This window comes from Triturus cristatus, chromosome 9 (assembly GCF_964204655.1).
Source record: "Triturus cristatus chromosome 9, aTriCri1.1, whole genome shotgun sequence".
In the NCBI taxonomy this organism is placed as follows: domain Eukaryota; kingdom Metazoa; phylum Chordata; class Amphibia; order Caudata; family Salamandridae; genus Triturus; species Triturus cristatus.
The window spans coordinates 611,663,398-611,685,574 of record NC_140592.1 but is presented as its reverse complement, the minus strand read 5'-3'; the positions used below and the strand labels follow the sequence as shown (position 1 = coordinate 611,685,574).

At 43.7% G+C, this 22,177-nt stretch overlaps 1 protein-coding gene across 9 annotated transcripts in view; it reads right to left on the bottom strand.

Annotated features, from left to right (window-relative positions):
• LOC146798382 (leucine-rich repeat and fibronectin type III domain-containing protein 1-like protein) overlaps nucleotides 1-22,177 on the bottom strand; it is a 2,623,090-nt gene that overhangs the window by 1,443,658 nt on the left and 1,157,255 nt on the right. For 2 of the 9 annotated variants that reach the window (XM_085625643.1, XM_085625640.1), the window contains exon 3: nucleotides 20,850-20,963. The exons of the other annotated variants lie outside the window; for them this stretch is intronic. The gene's annotated coding sequence lies outside the window, so the exon portion shown is untranslated. The remainder of the gene's footprint in view (nucleotides 1-20,849; nucleotides 20,964-22,177) is intronic. 9 annotated transcript variants of the gene reach the window in all.

Here is a 22,177-nt window from a genome sequence, read left to right as displayed (position 1 = left end):
TATATATATATTCACTGAAAAAACCATAGGTTTCACACATGTTATAGTTAGCTGGACATTTCACTCGTACAAACCATTGAAATTCCCCCGTTATAGTTAGTTCAGCTAACTATAACTCGCGCGACCGCAATCCACTGCTGATGACGTCACATATTACATCACTCATGACATGGTCAGTGACATCACTCATGACATCACGGATGACATCTCAAATGACATCACTGATGACATCACTGATGACCTCATCCTTGTATAAGAGTGGCAAACCTCCTCTTATCCTAATATAAACTTTGATACACACATTGAAAAATACAAACTAAAGTTTTGAAAACTATAGAGATACCAATACCAGTTAGAACAACCTATTCAGTAATTCCAAAATCTACATACGCATCCACTCATTCATCAACACTTCTATATAGTCACTCATACATGTACTCAGTCATCATATGTACTCATACACCTATACACACCTACACTCATACATAGAGTTACTCACACACATACTCACACATGCAAATAAACATCCATTTACTTGCATATACAGCTATACACACACCACTACACTTACTTCTACAGAAACGTACACATACTTAATCTCTTAAACAATCACTTATAGAAACACATACTTATTTATACAGGAACTCTTCCAATCTCTCACTCTAATATATCCTCACTTATATACATCAATACTCACATATACTAGTTTAAAACATATGGACTTACTCATAGACACTATTGAGACAGTCATTCACTCTCTTACTCACCTATACACACACACATCCACCCATACTGTCCTGTTCACACACTGTCTTCAAAACACATACAGTGAGTCACTCATTCATGCATCTATACGCTAAGTAACATCCCCCACTGAACCATACAGACACTCATACTGATACTCTAAAAACGAACTAATAACCCATATACACACTCATGTAGCTACTCACCAACCCATGCAGCCACTTATACACAAAGTGAGACACTGATACAGATATTTAAATATTTAAACATTACTCACTAATACTTGTATTCACTAAGATACTGTTAATAATAATAAGTCAGTTATACAATTAATTTTACAAAAAAAACCATCCATTTAGACACGTATTTACCCATTTATTCTTCCATTAACCTTTAGATATACATCTATAAAAAATATTTATTTTTCAGAAAGACACATTCACTGGATGATGTCATCAAAAATGTCATCAGTGATGTCATTTGAGATGTCATCAGTGATGTCATGAGTGATGTCACTGACCATGTCATGAGTGATGTAATATGCGACGTCATCAGCAGTGGATTGCGGTCGCGCGAGTTATAGTTAGCTGAACTAACTATAACGGGGGAATTTCAATGGTTTTGTACGAGTGAAACCTATGGTTTTTTCAGTGAATTTGCAAGGTTTTTTAAATGCTAATTCCTAACTATAACGTTTGTGAAACCTATGTTTTTTTCAGTGAATTTGCAAGGTTTTTTAAATGCTAATTCCTAACTATAACGTGTGTGAAACCTATGGTTTTTTAAGTGAATTTGCAAGGTTTTTTAAATGCTAATTTCTAACTATAACATGTGTGAAACCTATGGTTTTTTTAGTGAATTTGTAAGGTTTTTTAAATGCTAATTTATGTATGTATTATTATATTTTTTATATATTTATTTTACAATAAACTACCTATGTATATAGTTATAGATTGACTGTATCCTGTAATATGGAATGGCTCAGCTCTTTTTTTTTTTATTTGGATAAAGTTGAACAGCATAGTTAATATCTTCTATAAATTTATAAACAGTTTAAAATGTATTTTTTTTTTTAAGGGTTTTTCACGGTGCGTGCACCATGCAATATTTATAAAAACATTTTTTTTTGGGACCTTAGGGGTCTTTCATGGTCCCTCTGAGAAGGCCTAGGGGGTCAGGAACTCTCTACCCTGCCCCCTTTTCACGTTCTCCACCTTTCTTTTTCACTGTCACACACAAAATGGCGTCCGACACTTCCTGATTTCGACCGATTGAAATGTTGACTGACATCTAACCACCAATCAGAATTACGCTCGCGGACATTTGGTGCGCGCATATAGATATTTATGTACTTTTAACTGCAATTTTCTCAGGAACTACTGAACAGATTGACACCATATATGTAAAAGGCACATGCCTGACCTGAGGACTACCTCTTTGCCAAATTTCAAGTAATTCTGTTCAGCCATTCGGGCTGTACCTTCGACTAAAGGTCCTATGGGAAAATGCATGGGGAAAATGCGTTTTGGGACCCCCTTTTTTCTCAGCCCCCGCTTGACGAATCACCCCGAGACTTTCAGAGTAGGAGCTGAGCGGAGCGCCCAATTAGTTTTGAAAATTTCACGAAGATAAGTCAACCGGCGCCAAAGTTATACAAAATAGAATTTTCAGATAACCTATGGGAACTCGGTCCTAACTATAACTATCTACTGGCGACAGCCAGTAGATAATATATATATATATATATATATATATATATATATATATATATATATATATATATATATATATATATATATATATATATATATATATATATATATATATATATATATATATATATTATCTACTGGCTGTCGCCAGTAGATAGTTATAGTTACAACCTAGTTTCCGTAGGAAATCTCAAAATTCTATTTTGAATAACTTTGGCGCCGGTTGACGAATCCTCGCGAAATTTTCAAAACAAATGGGGCGCTCCGTTCAGCTCCTACCCTGAAAGTCTCGGGGTGATTCGTCAAGCAGGGGCCGAGAAAAAAGGGGGTCCCAAAACGCATTTTCCCCATGCATTTTTCCGTAGGACCTTTAGTCGCAGCTACAGCCCGAACGGCTGAACAGAATTACGTGAAATTTGGCAGAGAGGTAACCATAAGGTCAAGGAAGTGCCTTTTGCAGGTCTCGTGTAAATCTGTTCAGTATTTCCTGAGAAAATAGCATTTAAAAGCATATCAATATCTATACGCGAGCACCGTGCGCGCACAGTGTGCGCACCCTGCCGTGCGCGAGCGCAATTCTGATTGGTTGTTAGATGTCGGTAAACATTCGAATCGGTCGAAACCAGGAAGTGTCAGCCGCCATTTTGTCTCTCGCAATTTGAGGGGGTGAAAAAAAAAAGGTGGAGAACGTGAAAAGGGGGCAGAGTGGACAGTTCCTGACCCCCTAGCCTTGGTCAGGGGGTCACAGAAGGACCCTCAAGGGCGAAATATGTTGTTTTTTTTTTTAAATCACGAGGTGCGCGCACCGCGCGCGCAAGGCACGCACTGCGAACCGTGGGTGCTCGCTGCGCGAAGTGCTCCGACCACCCACGACGCGCGCACGGTGAAAAACCTGGAATTTTTTTTTTTTTATAAATACATAACTTAGCATTTAAAAAACCGTACAAATTCACTGAAAAAACCATAGGTTTCACACACGTTATAGTTACGAAAAAGCATTTAAAAAACCTTGCAAATTCACTTAAAAAACCATAGGTTTCACCCATGTTATAGTTAGCTGGACATTTCACTCGTAAAAAACCAATGAAATTCCCCCGTTATAGTTAGTGCAGGCAACTATAACTCACGCGACCGCAATCCTCTGCTGATGACGTCAGATATTACATCACTGATGACATATGTGTCTTTATGAAATATAAATATTTGTAATATATGTATAGCTAAAGATTAATGGAAGAAGACATGGGTAAATAAGTGTCTAAATACAGTGATGTAATATCTGACGTCATCAGCAGAGGATTGCGGTCGCGTGAGTTATAGTTGCCTGCACTAACTATAACGGGGGAATTTCATTGGTTTTTTACGAGTGAAATGTCCAGCTAACTATAACATGTGTGAAACCTATGGTTTTTTAAGTGAATTTGCAAGGTTTTTTAAATGCTAATTCGTAACTATAACGTGTGTGAAACCTATGGTTTTTTCAGTAAATATATATATATATATATATATATATATATATATATATATATATATAGAGAGAGAGAGAGAGAGAGAGAGAGAGAGAGATAGAGAGAGAGAGAGATAGAGAGAGAGAGAGAGAGAGAGAGAGAGAGAGAGAGAGATTGAATATGGTCAAATATGGTCAAATATTGCCATCAGGGGTTGTACCGGAGTTAATGGCCTACACATTTCTCTTCCTTTTGTATTTAGATATGCATACATTTCTTTGTTTCACAGGGCAATACCCCTTTTTCTTTTCCATGGCTATAAACTTTTCAAATACCTCTTTATAGGTTTCGCTTGCCAGATAGTAAATGTGCTGTCTTTTGTGAGACATATTGTTAGATTATAGTAGGCTTACAGCCCGCCCATTGCTTACCATCGGTTGTCCTCATTGTCCCTTTCAGGTACAAACTTTTACGGCACCTTCTCTGTCAGTATTTATTTTTATCCATTTGAGATCAAAACAGCATATTTGGTGAAAGGTGCAAATTATGTGGTAAATTCATCAGTTGCGTGGGCTTTCCTTTCTCTTCTTGTGTATATCCCACCCCAAGAGAATGGATGCATTAACCCCTTCTGTGCCCATGACGAGCTGAACTCGTCATGGGCCGCGGTTGCGCTGTACCCATGATGAGTCCAGCTCGTCATGAACCCCGCCCGCTAATGGAACGCCCGGCACAGGGCGGGGAAAGGGCGTGGCACACAAGGGGTTAATATGTCATTCCTCTGCTTGCTTTTTCAGGTGCTGCTTTTTTCTTTTCGTTTATGCACCCTACCAGAGTGTATGTGTTTTACTGAGGTCTCCCTAGTGTGATTCGCTTCCCTCATCCACTGAGCTCCGTGTTCCTCTCTATCACCCATACACTCTCCCCCACTCCCCACATTTCCTTCTTGCCCATGTGATTTCTCCCAACCAACTCCAGTTTGTTATAATCCCCTTGTTTGATACCCTGACCAGCGTCCCCATGTTGAGTTGCCTACCTATGCCCCCATTTTGTTTCCACTCCCCACCTGCACCACTGTGCTGCTTCCCCACCACCTTTTCTCCGCCCGCATGTTAGTTTGTCCTACCCCATGTTGCTGCTCACATCAGCTTTAAAAAGAAATGGTTTCACATATATTTTCTTTCTAGTTATTGATTGAACTCCGATTTGTAACTAAAAAGAAGAAAAGTGTCCATGTGAAAACCTTTTTTTATTCTAATATTTAACCATGTGGCATGGCATCAGTGATGCTGTGATGAATGGCTAAAACATTTGGCAATAGTTTCTAAAGGCGAGACTTATTGGCTTTGCCAATGTTTGTTTCTTTCTTTGGTGGGAAAACCCAACTAACCCCCTCCCCTTATTCAAACTAAATATAAACTTAAATATATATGTTTTTATTTATTTCCAAGTTCTTTTCTCAATCTTTAGTCTAAAATTCTATTAATCTAAAATAAGTTTAATTCTATTAATATGTATTTTAATTACTTAATTTACTTTTAATTATATTATTACTACTTTTTATTTTATTTCTTATACCTTAATTGCTATTTTTTGTAAATTAAATTACATTTAGTTACATTTTTATTCAATACTAACTATTTAGTGGATTCCTTTGTTATTTTAGGAGAAGTCACTTGTGATGCAGTGACTGCCGTTGTTGATCTTCCATAGTAATGACCCAAATTGTAGAGCCCTAATTGTACTGGTGGTGCACTTTTAATTATCAGGGTTATGCACACAACAGAATTGTTTTAAGGCATGGGTACTGTGAGCAATTGCCCAGGGCCCTACCTTCCAAGGCACCTGCTGGAAAAGTGAAGCTTCTTCCCATTAAACCTCTGCCTATTCTATCACCCCCCCCCCCAAACTTGTCTCCCCCTCTTCCTACATGTACCTCTGACTCACTCTCTATCTTCTCAGTGCCATTTTAAGGTTTTTTGGGGTCTCGGCCAGTACATATTCCAACTGTTTTTTGTGACTCTGGAAAGTTAAACATATAATTCAGTATTGTTTGGCATCATGCCACTTGAGTTAGCAGGAAATAGGTAATAAAATTAAAATTTGTTCCCTAAAATACGTCTTACCCAAGGCCCCCAAAAATCTGTAACACGAAACTGCACACATGGAGACCAACCATCTAACTGTTGCTGTAGCTCGTCCTAGCCGTGCACCAAGACCACAGAAACACGAACTGACACAGGTGACAACTGTTAGCTTCAGTTATGAAGAGTTATTATCAGGAGCTGTTTTGCTTCTGTGCTGGAGGCGTGACCTCTTGCACTCTTCATGCAGAGCTAGAACATTACATGGCAGTAACATTAACTTAAGATGTAAGCAACAGGCTTGAATTCACAGAGGTGGCGTTGGCTTATTGAAGAATCTAATTAAAGAGCTGTGTGATGGGAGCCCTGTTGAATGCTGCTGGGAACTCAGAATGGTGGTTGCAGAAAAAACATTTCTGAGGCATCACAATACTTTCGTATCAAGCACATAGAAATTCATTATACTATGCAAATAAAGCAATGATACTGTCATAAAGAAGGAGTGGTGGCCAGTGCAGGGAAGCGTGGTGAGGCACGGGGCGGGGGGGGGGGAGGGGGGGAGTCAACAGACGACGGTATACGGAAAGTAAAATAAATAAATAAATCCTATTCTGTCTTCTCTCTACTTCCCCCGCCTCACCCCTCTTACTTGCACCAGCCGTGACTGTAAAGAAGTCCATAGTTGGAACAGTAATTGTTAGCCCTGGCTTTTTCAGCAGATTATCCCCAGACATTTTGCTTTTTGGCTTCCTGTTTTTGTTGGTTTTATGACTCTGGGCACTTTACCACTGCTGATCACTGCTAAAGTGCATGTGCACTCCCTGTAAATTGTGTTTATGGATTGGTGATTCCATGATTGGCATATTTGATTTACTGGTAAGTCCATAGTCAGTGCAATGGAATGCTGCTAGTGCGCCTGCTGCACTGATTGTGCCACCCACATGAGTAGCCTTATAAATGTAACTGAGACCTGCCACTGCCGTGCCTGTGCGCAGTTTGGTACTGCCATGTCAACCCACTTGCCAGGCCCTATTTTTCCCTTTTTTTACATGTAAGACACCCCTAAGGTAGGCCCAAGGTAGCCCCATGGGCAGGGTGCAGTGTATGTGAAAGGTCGGCCATGTACTAAGGTGTGTAACATGTTCTGATAGTGAAAGACAGTGTATTTCGTTTTTCACTATTGAAAGGCTATCTGTCACATAGGATAGAATTAGAGTTTATGTATAACCTCTTATAAATATAACTTCCCATTGGGACGATATAGAAAGATAGAGTTTAGTATGTCTGAACTCAGAATATGAAAATGCATCTTTAAGTAAAGATGATTTTTATATTGTGTGTTTGAAAATACCTCTTTTAGAAAGTAGGTATTTTCTTGCTTAGCCATCATGTTTGCCTCTACTGGTTTGTGGATTTACTGTCTGGCTTTGGATTGACGGGGGCTGGGAATGTGCATTCTCTCAGACAGCCACTGGTGGGGGGTTGATGTATGTCCTGCCTTTCCTGAATGAGTCAGGGCTGGGCTGAATAGACCTGGGCTGCATTCAAAGTAGGGGGGAGGAGATTCCTTTCACACCTGAGTGGACCTGGTCTGCCTTGGACAATGCGGTCTCCACCTCCTGCCGGGCAGCTGCACCAGAGAGGACGGAACTGGTTTTGGCTGGGCAAAGAGCTTTTCTTGCACCAGAGAACAAAGGAATTTGTCCTGTAAAAAGTAGGGCCCAGACCCCTGAACTATAGAGTACTTCTGGAATTCAAGAGTAACCTTTGCCAAGGAGAAGAGCTGTAGAAACTGAAGTAGAAGTACTGCCGCTTTGCTGTGTGCTATCTGGGGTTGGCCTACAGTGGCTGTTTTTGCCAAGGAAAGTCAATGATTTTGCTGTGTGCTGTGTCCTCTGCTTGAGGAAGATCTCCAAGGTTCTGAAGTAGAGCTTGCCTCCTATTTTGAAGTCTCAGGGATAAAAAGACTTCACCCCAGATCCCATGAACTTCCTTGCTGGAAGTTCTGACCTGCCTAGTGTTGCCTGCTGCTGGTCTGGGCCTCAGGAGGCTGTTCCTGCTGTTGGGAGCTGGAAAAGCAACATAACCAAGAGAAGCACGATGCATCCGCACCTGTTTCTGACACACCGCTGCAGTGTGTGAAAAGATTCCACGCATTGTCATTGTGCCGCTGAAGAAACCGATGTATCGCCTGCCCGCGGCCGGAGAAATCACTGTACGCTGCATCGAGTGCATCAATCTACGGAGTCTGAGATCACCGCACCAATTCCGACGCAGGCCATGCTGTGTGGCTGCAAGAACCACTGCATCGTGGGACCGCAGCTGAAGAGACCAACACAGTGCCGTTGCCGCCACTGCATCGGGAGCCAAGTCTATAAGGCCCCTGGACCACAGTAAGAAACCAACGCATCACCTCCCCGTGCAGTAAGAAACCGACACATCACCTCCCCTTCAGTAAGGAACCGACAAATCACCTCCCCTGCGTGGCAGTAAGGAACCAACGCATCACCTCCTCTGGAGTAAGGAACCAACACATTGCCTTCCCTGCGATAAGGAACCAACGCAGCTGTTCTTGCTTTTGATTTTGATGCATCCAATGTACTTTGTGTTGAAAGTGTTGCATCTATAATTTGCTATGGACTGAACTTTTTCTACCTTTTAAAGGCCATATTTTGATTACTGTATTGTGGATGTTTGTCATTTTGGTCTTGTTTTGGTTTAGATAAAGAGTACTTATTTTTTAACTGATGTGGTGTCCATTTGTGGTGTTTACACTGTATTACTGTATGTGTATACAAATGATTTACACACTCCTCTGATATAAGCGTATCTGCTCGTGCCAAACCACCAAGGGGGTGAGCAAGGGTTATTTTAGAAGTGTATCCCCCTTACCCTGACTAGGAAGAAGGGGTCCTACTTGGACAATGGTGCAAACCATTGCCAACTAGAGACCCCCATTTTCAACAGTAATTTATTTCAATTTTTTAGGCAATAGGTGGTATTGTTTTATAGAATTTCGTTTGAACACCTACTAAGAAAAAACTGTTTTGGTGATGCCTTGGGATGTAATGAAACCGTGCTACAGATGACTGCATGTGCCAGAATATCAGACCTGAGAAACTCTGAAATATTGTATGCTACCCACTGTTATCCGATCTCCTGTATGGTATTTGTCAGATATTTCCCAAATAAAAGGCATGTAGTGTGTTAGAACTAGCATTCTTGGTTGGCTGAGGTATGCACCCAGGCCAGGCAAGAACCACCACTCTAGTTAGGGTAAACTAGATGCATACTAAAAGATAACCTGTGCTTACTCCCTGGTAGCTTGGCACAGAGCAGCCAAATGTATCTAAAGAGGCAATGTGTAAAGTATTTATGCAACACTGTTAGAAATATGATTCCAGGTTGGATGAGGTATGCACACAGGCCAGAGAGGAACCAGCACTCTAATCAGGATACAGTTGATCCAAGCTATAAGATACCCTGTTCTCACCCTCTGGGAGCTTGGCACAGAGTAGTCAGGGTTCCCTAAATAGGAAAAGTGTAAAGTATTTGTGCAACACACATACAGACTATGCACAGGATTAGTAAAATAGACAATATGAGTAGAACAAGATCAAAACGACAAAAATCCGATCAGTAGCAGTTCAGATGATTTTTTAAATATTCAATACAAAAACAGTTTAGAAGTCACTAGTGATCAAACATTTATTTGAGGTCGCGAGGGACCGGTGCACATCAAAAGTTCAGGCCATCTGCGATGATGGTAGGCCGGCTACGGGACTGATGCAGGGTCTGCTGAAAAAGTATCTTGGATGGAGCAAAGCGTCATAGCTGAGGACACGATGCATCTATCTTCTCCACCCAGTTAGATAGTCATCAAGCTTTTCTGAAGTGAAGGCAATGTGTCGATGTCGAGCCTTTCAGAGCATCATCGTCAGGACTTGCAGTCTGTCGAACCGCTGTCATCAAACAGGCTCTGCCACGGAATTGATTGGTTATGCATCAGTTCTGATTGACACAAAGGTGACAATGCGTCAGTTTTGTAGCAAAACAGCTGCAGAACCCACTTCCGAGGCCCAGAACTTGGAGAAGGCACCTCATGCAGGGGTAGGACTCAGAGATGCCAGAGTCTAGCTGCACCAGCAGAATTACTGGAAGTCGTTTGTGACCCTGAGACTTTAGAGAACAGAAGGCAGGCCAGCAAGCCCTTGGAGCTCACTTGAAGGGAAGGCAGAGTCCAGCTCTCTTTCAGCTGAGTCAGGCAGCAGCAGGGCAATGTTATTTATGATATCCTTAGTTCTAACTCACCTGGAATATTGAGCATTACCTCCTTCCCAGTGCTCCCTGAAAGCAAGAGATCATTGCCAGTGCGAAGCATGTAAGGCAGCCTTAATAGAGCCGGGACACTACAGACGCAACTAAATCAAGCATGCTTATGCTTGTGAGAAGCACTGAGATAAAGGACCACCCAACATATGCTTCAATTTCCAAATTCAGTGAAAATAAAGGCATTTAAAACAATTGTGTTTTTATTTTACACAACATATTTCAACCTGACTGTGTTCAATGATCGAACATTGGTTAATTGTCTTGCACTGTGGAAAGTTTACAGTTCTCCCCAGCCCTGGAGCATGCAACTGCCCACACCACACACAGAGCTTTAGTTCGAACGTCTTTATTCTTTAGCATGCAACCCTTAACTGTATGCACTTTGCCACAAACTTTATTAACCACACCCAGCCACACCCATCAGATTATATAATACTTGTAATGAGTCTGCCGACGACCATTAGAGTTTTCATGCACATAAACACAGAACACGACAGAAAGGTACAGTGCTTGTGACAGAGGAACCTTCTAAAATGCCCTTACATATCTGTATGAGGAACATTCAAATCAATCAAATAGCTTTGTACAGCACCGCACTCTCACCCTTAGGGGTATCTGGGTGCTAAAGGGGACTTGTTCGCCTCGGAGCCCAAAGACTCGAGGACCGAGGGTCAAGGGAAGCCCCCAAAAGCCGCATTAAGAACAAGCCGGGTCGCCCCTGCCATCTGAACATTTGAATTCTGGTGAGGGATAGGCCTGACAGGAGATTAAAACCTGTGCTCGGCCCTTTCAAGTGAGTAACAGCAAAAAGATAAACAAGAGAGTAAACAGCACCAGACACCGAAATTGCATCTGCTGTAAGACAGCACAGCAAATGTTACTGCCCCCAGTGAAAGTACGCTAACTAAGGGCAAAACCTGTGAACCTAACATCATGGTCTTTTTCACTATGTGTGAAATTTGTGTAATTTGCTTTTGCTTAAATTATTGAAATTATGCGAAATGCAAAACTTACTTTGGCATAAAATGCATGATTGCATCACATATCATGCTAAAACAACTAGTGCAAAACCACAAGTCCTGCGCACAACAGCCACTTGAGTTCTAGTTGCATGCGTGATTTTGGTGCGCCTGCTCTACACTTTTGCCATAGTTACTCCACAAAGCATAAACCCGTAATTTACAGAAATTTTGCGTAACAGGTGTAATGTAAATTTTGGTATAATATGTGAGATTATGTCAGCATAACGGAAAATATGCTGGGGCCTAGTTCTGAAGGTTGAGGGCTCTTGCATTGCAGGCGACATCAAGGAAAACTTTAGGCAGGAAAGGCCTAAATCATAATTTCCAAATTTCAATACTTTGTGAATACTGCCAGGTCTGGGGGTAAAGCGTATAACCCCCAATTGTTCAAGAGAGAAAGAGCATCAGCATAATACGCAAGAAGGAGCAACGGTGGTCCAATGTAACTGTGGGAGAGGATGTGGTGTTATTGCCAGAGCTGCAGTTTTAGGAACCAGGTAACAAGGTTCCTGTCTCAGCATTGGCTCAACATCCTGTGATTCTGACAAAATCAATTTTGGCCTGATGTAGATCTTGTCGGATGGGATACTCTGTCACAAAGATGATGGATATCTCATCCTCCGTCTTATAGGTGGATTATATTCTATGGCACCTGCTATATGGCAGGCGGGATATCCCTCACATTTGTGACAGACTATTCCATCAGTCAAGATCTAAATCAGACCCTTAATCTCCCAGTGACTAAAAAATGAATATAACCTTGTTTAATGTAACTGGTGCTCATGTAAAGCGTTCCAATATTTTTGGCACGAGCTCCTGCTATTTCAAACTGCAAAACAAATTAGAACATTGGAACGTTGTAAGCTCCATTGAAAACAATGAAGTAGCTCCGGGCTTATAATGGCTGGTAGAAGCCAGGAGCTCCAACATTCTAATGCTTCTTTGTGGCTGTGAACAAAGGCTTCAGGGAGCCTGAGGGGATTTCAGTCCCCGCGCGCTCCCTGAAGCCTTTGATAGCCGGTATAGCCCTCTACGGCGGGCTATAAGGCTATAATAAAAAGTGTACTGTAGAAATAGTGCACCTTTTGGGCAATTGTAGTTTGACTATTTCTTCGCTGCACAGGACTGATTCCTTAGGCATTTGTGTCCGTAATTAAATAATTATGCAGTTCACTCTTAATGGGCTTCATAACAGTTTTAGTTTAAATACAGGACTCTGAGATATTTGGCATCAGAATTGTGTGGAGTTTACTTGCAGTCACTTCGAAATACCTACTTCCAGAGGTTTCTCGAACCATGTATACTCACGTGTTTGAATCAGTAACTACCCAGGCTGAGCAAAACAGAATGGATTTATTTCTTCAGAATCCAAGAGTCCTGGAGACATATTACCAAGGGCCGGCGATAGAATTATCGCCGCTTTAGCATCCGTTTTTCGGGCGCAAAGCGGCGATAATTATATTGCAATATTTACAAGGACACGCTAGCGCGTGTTTCCTTGACTTAGCTCCTGTTTTTCACATGCCTCGCATCGATAATGAGATGCAAAGTAGGCGTGGCTGTGAAAACAACATGGGAAAATATTGCGATATTAACAACGAGGCGTAGCGATAATTTAAATCGAGCTAACTCTGCCTTAACTCAGGAATTTAACGTCTGTTAAATTCCGGACTAAGGCATACCTAATGTGGGAGGTGGATTTTGGGGCTAAGGCCACAGGGCCTATCATCAAGCTTATCGCCGTTTTCCATGGAACATCGCTGAAAAACCAGCGATGTTCCATGGAAAACTCCGCTATAGCTGGAATATTCATCGCCATAGCGATATATTCCAGCGATAGCCGGCGATAATTAAAAGCGTGCTAAGCGCGCTCAGCGATAATTATCGCTGGAGCAGTGGCATCACAAGGGGGGGGCGGGGGGTGCGGACCGCACCGGGTGACACCAGCATATGGGGTGACACCAATCTCCCCGCTCCGGTGGACTCTTGGCCTGATCGGCCAAGCCTGGTAGGGGAATACTAAATAAATAAATAAAATTCCTGCTGCGCAGTGTTGCGAGCCCCTCCTGGCCTCCCATGTATCTTCCGCCTCTTGGCTAGAAGATGCGGTGAGGGAGAGGTGTGTAATGAAAAGGCCAAGGGGGCTTGTGCCAGGAGCCCCGGGGGCACCAAGGAGTCCTGCTTCCTGGTCTCTTCCTCTTTTGCCGGTGTAATACTTCCGGTGCAAGGGGGAGGAGGGACTTCATATTCCGATGGCGCGGAACTGCACCCGGGCCCCGTCAACCAGGGTGTACAGCTCCAGCACAGAGGCTCCAGGCGTGTCCGATGTCAGGGGATTACCCTGCCAGTGGGCCGAGGGGTGTTCCTGATATGCAGGAGAGAGAAGAACGAATCCCACCGCTCCTGGAGCCAGAGTAGTACGTGTTTACCTTAGGTCTGCTCTGGGCATATTCCTAGTGCTCAGGCCCAGGTGGGGCCTTGCACCCTGATCCGTGCCTCAAAAGCCTCCCCACTTCAGGGCTCATGCGTGTTCTACGGTGCCTTCATCCCGGCCCCTCTCCGTGTTGTGTGCGATTTGCAAGTAGTTCTCCTGGGGTCCAAAGGGGAACTCGGATGTAAGGAGGTGAAAGCAGACGAGGACAACACGAAGGAGGACGCGGTAGCGGACGCTACAGAGGAGAAAGCGGTGGGAGAACAACCAGCGCGACCAGAGGCCGGCGGATTCAGAAGGGACACCCAGACCAAGGACGTGGACGAACTGGAGGTTTGCAGGAGCCAGGATGACCAACGGGAAGGCGTGCCGGACGAGGCGGCCTTGGCTCTGTCACAGAGGAGGTCCATGGGGTAAGTCGTGGGGGTGTGACACCATGAGTTACCCGCACTGGGTGTCACCAACCCTAGTGACGCCGCTGCGCTGGGGCTTGATAATATGCCCCATGGACGTATACTGATGCAAAAAATGTCGATTCCTACCCATACCGCATGCAATTTACATAGTGGAGGCACTATTCTGTTGAGTGTTTGCCATATACAAAAATTAACTCTGCAATATTTAGATTGGGGCTATATGAAACACTGCTAAATGGCCTAAGGGGTCTCACACACTGTAGTCCATTGGCCACGGGGGTGGGGGCTGCAGACAGCTGATCCTGTGATTCAGCTACAGAACAAAAGTAGTCGAAGCAAGCCAAAGCCACATGGGCACATAACCCCATTATATGCCTCTGCAGGATGAATAATTGGGTAAACCACCCGCTGCTATCTGCCATTCAGGTTCTTCTTCATGCAGTGAGCCGTGAAAATCCTCATCTGGATTCTGGGTTTTGGTACAGAATTCAGGAGTTACACATGATTTCAAAATCCCACCGTCTTCCCGGTTCTACAGCATGGTCCAGTTTGGCTTTTGGCCAACATTAACCTTTGCATAGTCCTTATTTCTAAACCCTTAAATACAAAAGAGGCAGATTGTATTTATTAAAAGAGGAGTAGTTGAGTAATGTCTATTACACATTTCTTACAGTTTTGGCGGCCGCTTACCTAAAGTGGTAGGGCGACCAAGGGTGGAGAGGGCGACGGGGTGGGAGGGGAGGGAAGAAATAAAATAGAAGTTAAAAAAAATAAAAAAGACTTACCTGCTTCTCCGCATCCACTGACGCCTGTCTTGTGGCTCCAATCGTCGGCCAGCCAGAAGGGGGTGGCCCTCAGGGCACAGACTCCACATCCAATCCAGATGCTGTTCTCACATAACAGCTGCACCAGGACTGGTCATAGCGGCTTCTTTTGCCGCTAAGATGGTAAATTGGAGCCTGTGGCTTTTCTCCAACCCGGCTGTGGAGAAACATAAGTGCGCATATGTGTTTTTCAGCCTCGGACGGCCCTCCAAACACTCATGTGCACTTATGAGTGCAAAGTACTACTCCTCCCTGCCATGCCCGGCCCCGCTCCGCCCTTTACCTATTGTACTGCGGGGCTCAGACAGCATAAATAAATTGATAATAACGTAGTGTTATTATCATTTTATTTATCGTCTGCTGGCAAGGGCTGTTGTACGAGGCCCCTCCACCATTGCGGAGGAGCCACCCCTGATTTCTCATCATATCAACGCCGGGAGAGAGCTGAAGAGCGCCATATTTAAGTAGATATGGCCCTTTTCATCTCTCTTCCGTTCACGCAACACAGAGCAGCAACTTGCCTTGCTGCTTAGCGTTGCATGAATTCTAAGTAAATCTGCCCCAATTCTCCCCATCTTGGTATTGGTACAGCCTTCCAATTTAACATGATTGAAGGTTTTCTCCATTATGCATGTATACATTTCCATCCTGGGAATGACATCACTTTATGTTTCAAAACCCAAGCTGAGATCATCAAACAAAGGAACATTATGGATGGCTTCTTGATGAGGATCGTTAGCGATGCTAGACTTAGATAAAAAGAACCGTTTTTTCTCTACACTGGATCCCCCATAACTTACATCAACAAAAAGTCTTCCATTGTCTGTTGGCGAGAATGCTCACATCTTCCATTTGCCTACTTATCACGGTTCCAAAAAAGCGTAACCCTGGAATATGTCGCAGGACAGTTTGTATCTGTCATTCCTGCTCTTGAATGTCCACCAGATTCCTGCCTTGGACACCAGGAAGTGGTTCGGGCTCAGGAATTCCCTGACCAATGTGCCTGTTGGCATTCCTGTCACTACAGCAGGCAGTGCCAGTTGACTTCACGGCTGAGTATGCCCGCCTAAGAAATCGCGACAACACATCTATGACAGAACCTGAATAATAGCTGTGCCAGGCCCAAAGCCAACTTTGCAAAGAGGCATGGTCCTTTGTAACACTTCATCAATATTAGTCAAGCTACAGGTCACGTTACAGCCCCCCCTCCAAAATCAAAACATCTATTGCTCTCTATGGATGATCATTCAGTAGGACTCAGACCCCGAATAATCATTCTTTAACCATTAATGAATGTGGCAATATGCCTTTTAGCACTTAGCAGCCCACTTATGACTGCTGAGATTGGTCAGACCATCAGAGGGGTATATCAGCAACAGACAGCGATAAATATCGCAAAGCGCGTTTAGGGCTTTAATATTTATCGCCGCCTATCGCTGGAATTTATCGCCTGGATAACGTGTTATAAACAACGCGTTTCTCCAGAGCGATAAATAATCCATCAAAAGCGGAGTTATGCGGGAATATCGCAAATCCAGCGATATTCCGGCGGCGTTAAGTAGATTCTTGATGATAGGGAGATGTGGATTCAGCCACTGAACCCAACTCCCATGTCAAAGATAGGGTAGTCATAAAAAAACAGACGTACAAAACCGGCGATAACAGCGGTTAGCGCTGTTTTTAATATCGCTATGGGTGTCATGGGCCGTATTGTAAATACGGAGAAGGACAGTTAGAGACCATTTCCCATTAGTTTTTGCAGGGAACACCTACTTTACATCTCATTAGAGATGCAAAGCGAGGCGTGAACAAAACGGGAGCTGAATCAAGGAAACACGCGCTAGCGTGTCCTTGTAAATAATGCAATATAATTATCGGCGCTTTTCGCCCAAGAACTGGCGCTAAAGCGGCGATAATCATATCGCCAGCCCTTGTTGATATGCCCCAGAAGGCTTAGAATGTTGGCGCTAGTTACTATTATTTGTGCGAGTTTTAGGTGCAGTGGCAGAAACTTGAAGCTGACAGAGATAGTCTGCATGCTCACTTGCTGCTGATGAGAGAGATTACCGTTATGAGTACTAATACTGTTATTCTCACCAGCCTTTATGCATCAACTGCAGGCAATTGTTCAAACCCTCCTTATATACCCTCATGTCCATCTCAGGCCCATAACTGTGGGGTGGGAAATTACCTGTGGTCATCTCCCTCTCTAGAGTGTTAACCCCTCAGAAAGCCCTGAGAAAAGAGCGAGGAATACACCTGTCAACGAGGCAGCATTTGCCCTTAAATCATCCTAGCTGTTTCAACATTGAGATGTGTTAGTCAGACATAAAATGCAGACATTAAATATTAGATAGCTTTTGATCAACATTTGCTTAGAGGCGTTTAAGGCGGCATGGGAATGCCTACACTGCTGTTGTTTCTAATCTTGATGGTTTAAGCATAAGGAGAGTCACAGATGACGCATTTACGTGCGCATTATATATTCACCAGCTAAACCATACAAAGGCACTCCCACCCAGCCGCGTGCAACCCGTGTACCGTTACCGCGCGCGAGGGTCTCTGGGACTTCCGGGTGCCCTCTCTGCGCCGGAGTACATCAGCAGGCAGACCTCTGCATGGGTATTTATCGCAGTCGCTTATTGAATTTGATGCCTTGTGGGATACAGTTTCCCACTAGCCCACTGCGCCTTTGTGTACCAAATTCATAGTGAGAAATTGAATGTCACCGAAGTCGCTGCCTCGAGCTCTACATGCTAATCTGCCCTTGAGCCCCCCTCTTTTGATTGTGTGAACTCACATAATGATACCTCCTCGCAGAGCTGGAATCCTTTGTTGCAGCCATACAACACAAATAAAATGCCACGGTAATGCCATAGTAACAAGGACTTCTTGATTTAAATGCAAGACGAAGTGTTCCCGGCGCTCAGTCTGAAATGCCTTCTGAATAACCCAACCACAATTCCCCTGCTCAGATAAGCCCGGGATTTGTAACACTTTCTGTACTGCATAATTCTAAACGCGTTAAAAAAATATATTGAAAGCATATAAAATCATTAATGTTTGCGTCAACCTGAGGCGAGGGGTCTTTGATGAAAAAGCTGCTTCTGGTTGGGTTGCATTCAAGCGAAAATGGTCACTCACTTGAAGATGGAGGGTCTGCTTCTCAAGATCTGGGCACCCCATAGCTAGTATGCTTGGAAAGTAGCCAAGGCCACCGCAGCATAAATATAGATTTACTGCAGTTGCCACATAATCCAAAATTAAATAACAAGGACCCTGTAACGAGATCAACAGAGCTCACTACAAAGATCAGGAAAGAGACCCTCTATCTTTGTTACAGAATCAGGACTGGCCCTTTAATGAAGACGCGGACTCTGAGGAGGCGGAGTTTGCCCCGTGACGTCGGCCTTTGTTGACCTATCCCTATCCTCAACGTCCTTGAAGAGGGACGAGCCGGAAGACACCAGCGCGAAAGCCGTGGACGAAGAAGGAGAGCCGAACCCGGAGTCGGAGGATCAGAGAAGACGGGAGCACGCCAGGGACGACGGAACGGACACCGGGAGCAGGGCAGAGCCGTCAGGAGAGGGGCCAGGAGGCCGAGTACCCCGCGCATCGCCCAGCCACACTTCCGGAGAAGTGTGGCTACCCCAGGTACGCAGGAGGATCCGGGGGCTCTTCTCTTTTCAGGGTGGGAGCGGGTGAATTGCGGAAGGGCTATCCCAGGGGTGAGGAGCACGACTTTCTATTGTTGTTACTCCTTAGGGAAATAAGGTTACGACATACCACTCTTGGTGACGGTTCCTGGTGATCTGGCAATTCCCGCACTCCCTTCCCTAGACCTAAGTAGACAGCGTGAGCGACCACCTAAAGCCCTTTTCTCTCTTTTGTTTTGTTTTTTTCTTCACCTCCACTACCACCCGGGAGGAACACCGGAGACCGCCGAAAAGACGGGGAGGAAGGAGGGAAGCCTGAAAGAAGGAACGACCCAGACAGGAACTAACTGGACTACTGCACACTGTTTTCTTTCGCTTTAATAAACCGACTACGTAAACCCACTCCCTTGTATTGGCTCCTTCCCTTTTTGTCCACTCTATTGGTTGACAGACCCCTTGCACCAAATGTTGATTGCTAGGGCAGGGCAAATGCACAATTGTAAAGAAGGAACCCCTATGCAACTAAAGGTCTATGGCAATGTACAGACCATATAACTACAAACATGATGTAAGCAACTCTGTGTACACACAAATATATTTAGAAATTCATTTCTTTAATACAGAATAATTTAAAAACATTTTGGAACAAATGTCATCAGTCTACTAATTATATACATGAAACGATATCCCAACATAACTCACAAAAGTATATACTACAGTGGACAAACATGAACATTGGCAAAAAAAAACAATTAAGACAAAATTCATACAGTACATATCGAAACATAATTTGAATCAAGAGAAATATAAAGACAGGTGACTCTAATGGCTACTTGATGGATCTTCTACATAATCCACCATCTACTGCACAATGTGCATACTTCCCCGAAAATTTGTTTCTACAATTAACGGATCAAAAGTTCCCCAAAAAAGTAACATGGTGCTGCGCGGTGGCAGAGCAAGGTGGCAAAATGTAGTCGACCCTGCCTCAAAGGTTTAGTCCTAGGTTGACATATAATCCCTCTGGCTAGCAAACAGCTAAACAATCACAAGAGGCTTGTCTTATAGGAGAAGGATGTCCAAAGAACGCTTGGAGGACAAGCGTGAACTGAAAACAATTTATGAGCGCAAGGGAAGATCCATCATAGACTATAGAAGTACCGTTAATAATGTGTTGAAGTAATAAACCAAGAACTGCACTCAAAACCCTTCATTGGCTGCACATAAGCTGCAGAGAGCAATTGAAAGACCTATGCATCTTATATCAGGCAAAGCATCACACAGGCCCATCTGTTCTGCAGCAAATGGCCATTCCCTACCATGCCAATAGGGACCTGTGATCAAACAATTGTGGACTGCTTTTAGTCCCAAGAGTTAAGAAAGCTAGAAGTGGGGGCAGGTATTTTGCCTACTTCGCAACTAGGCTTTGGAACTCTTTGCCTACTAGCCATCGATTGAGTGACAATTATGCAACGTTCGGAAAAAATTGAAGACAAATATTTTACCTTAGCTTTGTCCTATTCTCTTTTCTTTAATTCACTCACTCCTCTCATTCCGATAGCGCTGGGAAGCCGATTCGGGTAGCCATGCTCTTTATATGTTTTGAAGAAAAGAATTGAATAGAATATATATACCTTTATGAACGTTAGTCTTCTGCACACACAACGTGCATGCCTTAAACCTCTGGAAAGTGAGGCCCAAAGTAGCCTAGTTTTCTTGAAAGTAATAGAAGGCGATGCCCATCATGTACAGGACGGGAAGCAGTGTCCATAATACCTGGATGGAGGTGGTCACCCTACCGCCAGTCCTTGAATTGTGCAAGTAGTGGGCACTAACTCTCATTATTAGGGAATGGGACTTATATTTTTTCCTCACCAGGCTTTGACATAGAGCTAGAGAGCTAGAACGGCAGAACAGGGAGAAAAATGAAGGAAGAGAAATATAGGAAAAACAGTGACATATGGAGAAAGCAGGGATGAAAAATACCCTGCAAGAATTAGATAAAGAGACAGGAAGTCTGGGAAGGTTGAAGAAAGAGGCAAGATGCGGAATCAAGACTAGAGAACCCTAACATTCAACAACCCCAACATTCAGCAGCTTTGGCGTCGAGTTCCAAAGAAAAATTCTGTATCCCTGCATTTTGTAAAGGCAGACCCCAAAGAAAAATTTGGTATACTTGCATTTTTTAGAAGCGGGCTCCAAAGCGAAATTCTGTATGCCTGCATTTTTTTAAATTAAGCACTGATGTCGTCCAATTATAGATCTGCAAAATGATTAAGCAGTTGAGTGCAGCCCTAACAAGACAGAAAGTGCATGAGTTAAACCATTTGGGCTGAGGGTAGGTAACCATCAGGCAATTGTTAATATACATATATTTTTTTTGTCGTTTATTAATCATAACATCTATTTTATTACTGTTCAATATAAACTTGGAGTTAGTAAATCCATTCGGTTATATTGGAACGTGACGTGTCTTATTCCTCTGGGTTTGGAAGGAGTCAAATGGGAACCTGTTGTGTGACTTATCAGGTGTCAGCACTGTTACATCTCTCTGTTTCTCCCCTAACTCGCACCTCCCTGAGAGTGAAGGCTCCAAGGGTCTTCCGACACTGTTGCACTGCCGGAACATCACTTTTTTGACGTTCCGGTGGCGCATTGTGCCACTGGCATATTTATAAGGCCACGTAAAGCCACGCTATGTTGCTTTTTATGGCCTTATAAATATGTGCCCCTTTCACCCAGAAAACTGTGTGAAAGGGGCGTTCCATGGGTGTTGCTAGTGGCATTCCCAGCAACAACCATTGTATTCTGCAGCACAAACTGGGGGGATATTTTCAAGAAAGTGTGATAACTACTGCAAAAGTAGCTTAACGCAACTCTTCACATCGCAGTCTATCGCAGGAAAATAACACTGTGTTAACGCGGTATCCTCAACACGGCGGCACCATGCGATAGACCCACCACAACGCATCAAATGAACACGTTAAAATCAACGCGACACCACAAAAATGCGAAACATGAACGTGAAAAAAGCGGCGATGATGCAAATCCCGATACAAAAATCAGCGAAAACCAGCCACAGGCCTGCAATCCCCACGTGACATGCGGGAAAATGCACTATAAAAGTTGGGAAAACACATACAAAAGCCAAAAAACAGCGAAGCACAATGGAGTCAGCCAGCGCAAGTGCAGAGGACAACCAGAACCTCACAAGCCCCCCGGAGGACCAGCCTGGGACCTCGGGGTCAGGGAAGGGCAAGTAGAAGAAGAGTAGGAAGAAGCAGTTCAGTCCGCAGGAAAACAGGATCCTGATAACGGAGGTGATAGAACACCATCAACTACTGTTCGTCACCTCCACTGTGTCACTGGCAACTAAAAATGGAATATGGCAGACCATCATGGACAAGGTGAATGAAGTCAGAGTGCTGAAGAGGACAATGGAAGCGGTCATGAGGCGATGAAATGATGTAAAGCGCAAAACCAAGCAGAAACTCGCAAACAACCGGAA